Source organism: Pelecanus crispus, chromosome 1, assembly GCF_030463565.1.
Source record: "Pelecanus crispus isolate bPelCri1 chromosome 1, bPelCri1.pri, whole genome shotgun sequence".
NCBI classification, from domain to species: Eukaryota; Metazoa; Chordata; class Aves; order Pelecaniformes; family Pelecanidae; genus Pelecanus; species Pelecanus crispus.
The window spans coordinates 201090475-201100971 of record NC_134643.1 but is presented as its reverse complement, the minus strand read 5'-3'; positions in this window follow the sequence as shown (position 1 = coordinate 201100971).

The following is a 10497-nucleotide window of genomic DNA, read 5'->3' as shown; positions in this document are numbered from 1 at the left end:
TGTGACATTTTTAAAATGGCAAAATAAATTGTGAAAAATACAAACAACAAATGAAATGCTGAATTAGTGTTTTACGCTGTCTGTGACTATGTGCATTCATTTGCTTTGATGTAGACTGCCATTCAGAAGGTGTGATATACCCCCCTATTGTAAGACAAAAGGGAACCGCTGAAGTTTAAAAAACACAAACAACAAAAAGAAAAAAAACCCAACCCCACAAAAAAATAAAAAACCTGAATGACACCATCTCTGCCACTTTATGCTGCAAGTCTTTCACATGTTAGGCCTATCTACTATGGTACCCTAAAAATGACTGAATTCATGCCCTTTGTTACTTCACCCTGCTAATTTAAGCTATTACTAGATAGTATTTAAAGATAAAGTGAATTAAATACTGTTTCCCATCCTCCCCTCTTTTTATTTTTAGCACAGAAGGGTTTAGTATTTGGGGATTTTTGTGTCAGAGCTAGTTAAGCATAATAGCAGTTTTTTGGAAGCTAGGGCCCTCCAATAAAGTATCAATCTCACTAGTTACTGCTAACTGTCATCCCCTTTACCATGTACAAAAGGCAGCATTAGTCCTTAAAGAGGTAGTGTTACTGCTGTTCTCAGGAACTTGACCATCCCATGTGTGGTGTTAATTCACAGCTTGCCTTCAGATTCATTCTCAGTGAGATGGTGCTGGCCTGCTTCATGCTCAACTGGTCTCCTTAAAATGAGAAGGTCTGGAAGATGGATTTTTGTTTTTTTTTTTCTTCCATCTGCTCTCGTCACCCAAATCCACAGCACTGGTAGCTTGTCAGAGTGTGAGTGTCTTGACTGTCAGAGATCCTAGAAAACCATCAAATTAGTCAGCAATAGTGGAAATGAGTACTTAAATCCATTACAAAGAAGAGCACGAGAATGGTAGGGGGGGCATAATTACTGCCTGTACAAATTGCCCACTCTTTCAGGAGCCTAGTCTTATCTACTAATTTTGAAAAACTGAACAAACTTTACCGTTTCCCTACCCTAAGTATAATGTGTGATGAAGCAAATGTGTGAATCCCAAAGATGATGAAATGCTTCCCTCTGCCCCAGGGAAAAAAAAAAAAACCAACCCCAAAAACTAAGGTGGGAGAAGAGGAATGTATGTAGGGGTTTGTGAAATACAGTTGAAATGTGCAGGGGCAGTATTGGTGCCGAGGCAGGAGCTGGCTGAAGGTTTGTCGGTCGGAGGAGGCAGAGGAGCAGCTTGCTGTTTGTTTCAAAAGATCTAACCAGCTTTGTCTAGGCGACTGAAACCCCAACATAAATCTCTCTGTAGGTGTTCTTGCTGCTGCTTCTTGGAAATTTCATTTTTATCATTTTCTACCTGGGATGAATCAAGAGTAGTCAAGGATGGAAAAACAGGATAATGATCAGGGATCGCTGACAGAGGAAATGGCTATCGCTGTTCCCGAAAGCCAGCATTTCCCCCTGCTGATCCTGCTCTTGTCTCTTTGTCTTCCACAGTCTGGAACACACAAATTTGACACATGGGCACAGTATCTCATAAGTCTCTGCACACATTTTTCCTTTCTACAGTAATTTTTAAGGCAATTTTGCCCTAGTATCCGTAACAGGCTCCCCAGGGAAGCGGTCATGGCATCAAGCCTGTCAGAGTTCAAGGAGCAGCCGGAAGGTGCTCTTAGTCATATGGGTTAGTTTAGGGAGTCCTGTGAGGAGCAGGGAGTTGGACTCATTGATCCTTATGGGTCCCTTCCAACTTGAGATATTCTATGGTAATGATCAGTTAAGTGTTGTGCTTTTTTGGGAACATCTTAAGAGGCTGCTGGCCACCTGGGATGCTGCTTCCCCTCCCTTTTGGGTAGCTGTAGCGCTCGCTTAGGGACGCTGGTGCAGAACCGAGTTGCTGGGCTGCGCTGGAGGAAGCAAGGACCCGTAACCCCCATCCCTCGTGCTGTGCACTGACAAATGGGCTGGCAGGAACAAAAAGGAGTTTTCTGCCATTTTTTCCTCTCCTGAGGCTACCATGTAACCCTTTTACCAGAAAAGCAGAACTTTAGCCTGCTAAGCAAGGGTCTTTCGGGGTGGGCACGGTTGCCTCCGCAGCCTGCATGCACACAGCCCAGCAACAGCGCGGTGCTGGACCTACACTGAGCACTGCACACCTGCTTCACAGATCAAGTGGCAGAGGCAGTGCAGATAGACTTTTAAACACTGAACAGCACAGGACCAACCTCTAGATGATCCATTTCTTCAGCCGATTTCATCTTTTGAGACCTGCTTAGAATTGCTTCTGAATTGCATGCTGAGAGGATTACCCTTGCTTTCATCCAGCGTCACCTCCTGCTAGTTCCAAACGAAAACTCCAAGCTGCTCCCACCCAGGTAGGACTTAAGCACTGAACAAGTCTAAGAGGTTGCAGAGGAGTCAGCTTCATGCTAGCACAGAAAGCCAGAGGTGAAACCGATTTTAAAAAAATGATCAAGAAACTACAGGCAGCAACTACTTTAGTTAAAACTTTCTCTGCTCTGCAAAGATCAGCTGTGCAAGGGGCGAATGGAGCATTCAGACTTTATTCCCCGTTTCTGAAGTCCAAATGTTAACTCCTGTGGGAAACGTTATTTTTAAAATCACATTATTTTTAGACATCCATGGTAAACAACTCTACTTGAGCATTAATCATAATAAACATATTGTCTGATTGGAAGACTGATTTTTAAAATGTATTTTGTTAAATAAATTCATATGAGCAAAGCTGACATGAGGAATGTCCCCTTCTCTACCAAAGAAGTACACTGATTATCGCAGGCTAGAAGGTAAGGTAGATAAGAGAAGAATTCATTATCACAAATTTTCCTTCCAGGGCAGGGAATTCAAGATTATTACAGTTCATTGATATAAAATAATAGCTGTAATTTGTCTTGTTGGAAAGAGCTCTGGTAATGCCTGAGCAACCTTTAATCCTTCTTACTTAACATTTTATGCCTGTGCTAACAATTAGTGCTGTAAGAATTTGTTGCACTGGATTTCAATCAATGACCCAACCCAAAACCCAGAGTTGTAGTCTGCTAAAGAAAAGTTGTCTTAACGTGACAGTGAAATATGCTTGTTGTTCTTGAAGGCTGGCATATTTCTCTTGATCTTTATTTTTCATAGGGAGGGAAGGAATGTAAATATGTAAGCAAACAAAAGAAATTAACCTCTATTGTGGAATGTGCCCTGCAGGCTAATCAATAGTACATTGTGCAAGTTGCATGTTAGGAATTAGCTGCACATCACAAAATGACCAAGATGAAAAGAGTTTGCCATTAACTTCAATACATTGAGGAATTGACTCAGAATTTTCTCTGTTGTCAAAACTGAAATTATTTTCTGTCCAAATTAACTGGGACAACTGGGGCCTAACCCACGATTTTTTTTTAAAGTAGTGGATGCTTTGATTGTCTGAAAAATGAGCCTATTAGCAGTCAAACATTCCCAGAACAGATTTTCTTCAACAGTTGTGTACAGTGTGTGTGCTGAACTTCTGGAAGAAATTGTATACTGTGTTTCAGCAATCCCCGAGCTAGTAAATATTGTCCCAGTACTTTGAGTCTTAGGTGGTTTTTCAGAGGGGATGGGTTTGGCAGCTCTTAGGTGGTATTTCAGTGGGGATGGGTTTGGCAGCTCTTAAATAGGAGTGAGACACAAGATAATACAAGCAGAAGGAGCCTGAAGCACGTAACTTCATCACTGGCATCACTGGCCCACCTGCGTTTCTCCTAGCAGAGGTGCTGGGGCACCCATTACCACCTCTGTCCTGACACCTTCTTGGAGCTGATCTTCAGCCCTCTCCTAAGACATGGAGTAGGTGTTGGTCTTTCACCATGGAGCCTGTCTTAGGAACAAGATGCTATGAGATGTCATCTAAAATGCTGGGTAACAGCTAAGGTTGCTGTCCTCTGCTTCCCTGCAGTAACGCAGTGGTGGGAGCGTCCCTGCCGCCACACCACAGTCTTCTATCAAAATCAGTCCTGGTCCAGTTGCAACGCGTGTGGGTGGCTCGGCAAGACAGGATTACCTGCAGCTTGGAGGAATGTCTGTTCTGCTGTGTCAAGGGAAACCTTTGCCATTGATACAATGAGGTATTTTATCAGAAATGTGTCCCTGATAGTCCTTTAAGTGACATTCAGCTCCTAATCAAAATGATAACTTCTAAGTCGCATGGAAGTCCTGTAGTTACTTTTAACTCTTTCCCAGGGACCATGTCACAGACATTAGTCAATCACTGTTACTATTTTTCTACAGACCTCTCACTGTTATTCCCAAAGTAGTTTCATGCCATGGTAACTGCTGGAGTGCAGGTTCCTAGCTCCACCTTGTGCATGCTGTCTTCTGCCCAGGGTCCTTTCAAGCCATGTCTGTGCTGCCCTTGAGATTTCTCCTCCTCTTCAGGTCCCCTTCTTACCTGGTTTGCAAAGAAGGCTGAAATATCTGAAATTCATTTCCAAGAACAAAGGTGGGTGGAAGCAGCAAAAGTCAGTTTGGGAGTGCGTGGAGACAGGCAGAGGAGGTCAGCTGTCAGAAAGAGGAAGACAAGGCAGGGAGGTGGCTTTAGACATTTGAAGGACAGCTGCACAGGAGATGCATCGCTGCTTGGGACCCATCTGCCTAGGCAGGGATCTAGAAATATTCCATCTAGGAGGTGAGCAAGGCTCATGCTTTTCTGAAGGGTGGAGTAGAGCTCTGTAGTGCAAAGCTGGAGCACTCAGCCAGAAGTGGGAGACCTGGATTCTGCACTTGCTCCATCTAAAGAGATTTAAACTAGGGTGATTCATTTTGTTTCTAATTAATAGGTTTATTTTAATATTAGTTATTAATGCATTTTACTGTTGCCTAGCAATGTGTTTAGGAGGGAAGTTAGAGGTTAAAAATAGCTGTTAAAATTCTGCCTCATCCATGATGGAAATAATTTCTGTTGTGTATCAGTGGCTGATCTGTCTGATGGTGTCCCTGTCTGTCCCACCCAACTGTTCATTTGAAACCCTGCAAGATTTGCTGAATCAGTCGTCTGCACAGTTGCATTTGAGGGAAACAGGAACACTGGAATCTCTTTAAATAGTAAAAGGGCAAATTGAATGTAATTTCTGAAAATGATGGTCACTGAACTAGTTACTGCCTAATATTTGTAATTCAAATCCAGTTCACTCACCTGCCTTCCCCATCAGCCCATGGGTTTGGCAGGGCTCAAAAGGGGGCAACTCCACCTCTTTCATTGATGTGGTCCACTGCAGCCAAGGCTCACGGGCTAGAAGGACAGCAAAGAAAAGAGCCTGGTTTGGTGGATGAGAAGGCACTGAGGAGGGGAGGAGTCCTAGGATATGTCTATGGCTACCATATGCCCAAGAACAGGAAAAGAAAAGGCAGTTTCTACAAGTTTCCCTGCCCTAAAACATGTGATCTTCACATATCCCCAGTACTTCTCATCCTCCCTGAAGCTCCAGGCTGCTGTGTCCATCCAACCGCCCTGCTTTACAGCCACCAATGCCCCGGTCCTCCTGCCTGGCACAGTCAATGCTTCCCAACCCAGAGCTGCTGTCTTCTATTCCCTAGTGTCCCAGAGCTCCTTTTTCCAGGAGGACACTCCAAATTCAATAGCTGTGATCCCCCAACCAGTCTTAAATCTTCCCATTCTCAAACTTCCTTACAGCTCCTTTTCTGCCAGTCTGGCACCAGAGTTGCCCCTTTTTGCCCCCAGGCCCCAGCATGTACCTGTTTTCCAGTCTCTTTGGCTGTGGCCAGCAAGCCTTGCCTGGGATAACAGCTCTTCTGTAACCTTTTCATGAAAGACAAGGTCTGCCTCCTGCCTCCGGTGCTTTGGGTTGGAAGGGACCTCTGGGGGTTGTCTTGTCCAACCCTCGGCTCCCAGCAGGTCCAGCCACACCGGGTTGCTGCTGTCATAGGGAAAAATCTTTTTTCTAATTTTCTAATTTCTAAAAATTTCTAAATGGAACCTCCCTTTACACATTTGAGCTTAGTCAGGAGATCCCCACTCAGCTGTGTTGGCCTTCTGCCACATCTGCTCAAATTTCTGCATGTGAAATGAGCGTTCCTGTGCTTGGAAGAGGTGGTGCTCCAACACATAGTAGATCAGCAGGGTGCAGTAGAAGACATTTTCAATTTTAATTTAAAAAGCCATGTAGAGATATCTGAATATGGGGGTGAAGGGAAAGTGCTGGTGAAAAAAAAAAAAAAGCTGCTGGGCTTTATCAGTAGGAAGCTTGCATTTTACTAGCCAGATGGGTTTTGTGGAAGGTGCCTTTTCTCTTCGTGTTCCCATAAAGACGCTATTGCAGCTCTGGCCTGGCTTATTGTTAAAATACCTTTCCTGTTTTTTGGGTTTTTTTTAACCTCTTTTCAAGCCTCTGTATACAGTTACAAAGAGCAGAGTTTGGGTACTGGGCAATTGAAGACCAAGATGGAGATCTACCATCCTGCTCCCTCTCCTGAGTGACCCAGTGTTTCCCCAAAAATTTCTTTTACAATTTTAAATTTTCATAATTTTTTACAATTTACTTTGCTGTATTAAATGTGATGCTTTTAGTTGGGAGTCTGTGACAGCCCGTGAATGGCACAGTTTCAGTATAGCTAAATGCTGCCAGCGTGGGCTTTCACTGCAAGCAAGCTGGTGTTCTTTTTTAAACTTGCAGTAGTATGTTCATGTAAAATGATTTGTTGTGCCAAATTATGAAGGCGACACTTAGCATAGTCATGGTCACAATGAGATCTGAAATGCAAGCTAGTAAAGCGCACGTTTTGAGGAATCGACGGAATATTTTCTGTGCTTTTTGCCACTTGGAATCCTGCAAAATGTTGTTTTCAGTCTTGAGTGAGAAGGAAGGAAAAGAAATCAGGAGCCCCATCAAAGAGAAGAAAGAAAGAAGTCAGAATGACAAAGCAGACAAGGACAGATCCTGGGGGAAGACAGGTATATTCATTAATTGTATTTACATTTCAAAGACGAGTTAACTGCAGTGTTCTCAATCATACCCTACACTTGTGTTCCCTGCCACATACCATGAATAATAAATGCACTTTGGATGATAGAGTAAGTGACCCAATAGGCTTCTTCCACTTTTAATTTCATGGGTGATCTTAATTTGAGAGGTCAGTACAAATGCCTATGGTAAGTGACAATTTTAGGCCAGTAATTACTAATTAAGACAGAAGGCAACATGCTGGCTAAGGCACTTTCAAATAGATCACATAACCTTGCAGGAGCTGATTAACTCAAACAGAACACCTCCTTAGGTGATAGCTACCAAATGATACTTGGAACAATTTTTAAAATCAAAAGGGATGAGGGAAAAGGATTTATGAAACTCTTGGCTGAGTTTTCTCTGGAGAAAGACTTTTGATAATAAGTGGGATTAGCTGTTTGCCAATTAGCAGACAATTAGAAGAAAGACATTTTCCCAGTGGGCAAAAATCTTTTATGATAGACTCACACTCATCAAACCTGCTTACGCCAAAGGAGGATAAACACTGAGATGCTCACAGTGTCTTAGCTCTGGTGATGTGAGCAGCACTGGCTGAAGCTACTTGTGCCAACTTCACGTGGGCTGTGTGGGACTCGATGTGACAGTGCTTAATGCAGCAAGCACTGAGCAGAGGACCCCAGGCTGTGCTCATGGATCCCAGGATGGCTGTGGATGACTTCCAAGGGCTCCACAAAAGAAATTAGGAATGGCAAACCAACTTTCTGTGGAGAAAATTGAGAAATCTCTGACACCGGTGAATTTTTAGGGACCTGCAAATCGGAAAAAGTGAGAAGACATTGGCTTTATTAATACTAGCATCTGTAAAGGTGATCATCATTGGTAGATCAGAGACAGTGTCAGACATTGGAAGCTTTTCTGAAAGTGTCCCTTGGACAGGTGACACCTTGAATGCCCATAAATTCAGAGTGGTAGATGCTGTAAGGAAGAGCTGAGCTAGGCTGCTGCTTTTTGCCTTTTTTTTCCCTGGCTTAACAATGAATTTTTCTGCCTGTTTCCTATAAAATAGGGATATGTAGGCAGCACTGCTTGGCCAAAATGTGGAGTGGGGGAAGCATCTGTCTGATTTTGCTTTTGTTTGTGCTCCTCTTTTCCATCTTTGGAACTCAAATGATTCCTACATACCTCCACAAGCCACGATGAGATGAGCAGGTGCAGAACATGAGCCCTCTAATCAAAATAGTTGCTCAAGGTGCATTTCATTATTTGTCCTCTAAAGGGCCTATTTCTTGCTATTAACTCCACAGGCAATATGGAGCACAAAGCTAGACTTACAGATCTGCATTCTAGATGCCTAAAGGAGGCCAGAAAATTGTAATCCAGCTCAAAAAAGCAGAGAGCACAAGAGGAAAACAAATTAGGACCAAGCACAGCTCAGGAGTGCAGAGCATTTCCCTGCTATATCCCTTGGCACAAGGCAGTGCCTACCCTGACGACTACAAATGCAGACTGTGATGTAGAAATGAAGGAATGAACCTAGTCCTGGTTTTGCTACTGGCATCCAGATCAAAATGGGAATTTCAAATAGAGTTTACGGCTCTGTAACATTTGCAACATGCATAAATGTGAGCAAGTATTAACACATGATGCTTCCAACCAAATCCATGTTTTACTTTCTTTCCCTGCACAGTTAGGGCTTCATCCTGTGGCAGCTTCATTTGCAAGAGGCTGAATTTGCTCTCATCTCAGGAAGCACTCAGAGCCCTCCAGGGCCAGCCATCATGAGTGGAAGCCATCGTGGGTGGAAGCAGGTCTAACCCATGCCTTAGGCAGCACTTTGCTACACAAGAAGTGGGCCTTCACAGGTTGTTTCATTCCAAACAAGGACATTAACTCCTTGTTGAAGGGGAGGGTTGCTTTCAGAGCCGCTGACAGTTGTCCAGAGATTAAAATTCCTTCCTAGTTAGGCTAGTACTGTCCCTCTGACATGGATCTTGTTTGGGAACGCTTGACCCGGAGCAGGCAGACCAGGGGTGTCAGCTTTAGGAGAAATCTAGTGGTGTGTCATTGCACCCTAGGGAAGAACTGGAGATGATGAGCACCTTTTGCGCAGGGAATGCTGGAGCAGGCTAAACCCTTCCAAGAGGACCAGTCAGGTTCAGTTAAAATACCTGTGTTCGTTTCCAAGAAAACTAAACATCAGGTGTGCTTGAGGGCAAGGACTGGCAGCTACTATCAAAGGCATTTTTCTGGTGCGTTGTGTGGGTTAACAGCCTGTTGAACCGTAGGAGCAGACATGATGGAGAGGCTCAGAGCTGCAACATGGTGCTGCTGCTTAGCGCAACCTGAAGCTGCGCTGAAAAATAGGGAGATGCTGTCAAGTTCTTCTGGCAATGGAAAAAAGTGTACAAAATGAAGGGAATGGTGTCGTCAGAGCTGAACGGCAGCAATATTCTGTGACTGAAAATTATTTTCTCCACTTGCACAACGATACTAACATTTAGGGGAAAAAAAGGAGCACTGCAGAGGCAGTCATTACAGATGGAGGAGACTGATTAGCCCTTCTAGCTTTTCCACCTGAAAATACAAGATGTACTATGATACCACCAACATGAACTCCATGGGAGGAAGTAAAGGAAATGTGATTACAGATATTATATCCAAATTGAATTAAAGCTGCATTAAAAACCTCAGATTACTGCACAGTTCCATGCTACGTTTGAAAACATGATATGCATCTGCTACCGACAGACACTAAAGAACATGCAGGGGCTTATTTCTCAGAAAACTAGTTTGATCGCTGGCTTGCTGATTCACAAATCCACAGAAACAAGGCAGGAAGTAAAATTACAGACAGACCTCCCTAGCACATAAATAATCATCAGCAAAGCAGCCGTGTTGCTTGGGATTTTTGTTTGGTGTTCTACCAAATATTTACATTGCAACCTTAAGCAAAGTTAATTACCTCACTTCTTTATCTATAAAAATCGGATAATGAATCTGATCTTCTTTGCAAAAGGCGAATATGTAGATAAAAGCATTAGTATTGCACGCTGATGTTAACAAATATTTTCTCAGTTGACTTGCGGTCACTGGAACACTTTTCTGTGCTATGCTCATTCACCGTACAGATTTAAATGAGATATTACATCCTTCTGACTCTTCAGTTTTGCTGACAGGGAGAAAGAGTGATCCATGCTTAAGCATACATGCAAAGCTCACTTTTAAAACTGTATTTTGGGGGGGTCATGTAGTGGCATATACGGAGGCAAATGTCTCTTTGCTTTCTCAGCTGTGACTGCTACAAGGCAATGAAAAAGATCTGTAGACTATGACAACGTGATGAGTTACTGCCTCTGCCATGAGGGCTCTATACACCTAGTAATTCTCATAAAAGACTGCCTCATGTGACTAGAAGTATCATACAGGCTGACAAAGTGAACTGTAGTAAAATAGTGCATCTTTCAATTACTTCCTGTGTTATGTTACATCAAGTGGCAGAGTACAATACATTTTAAAACAAAAAGCTGAC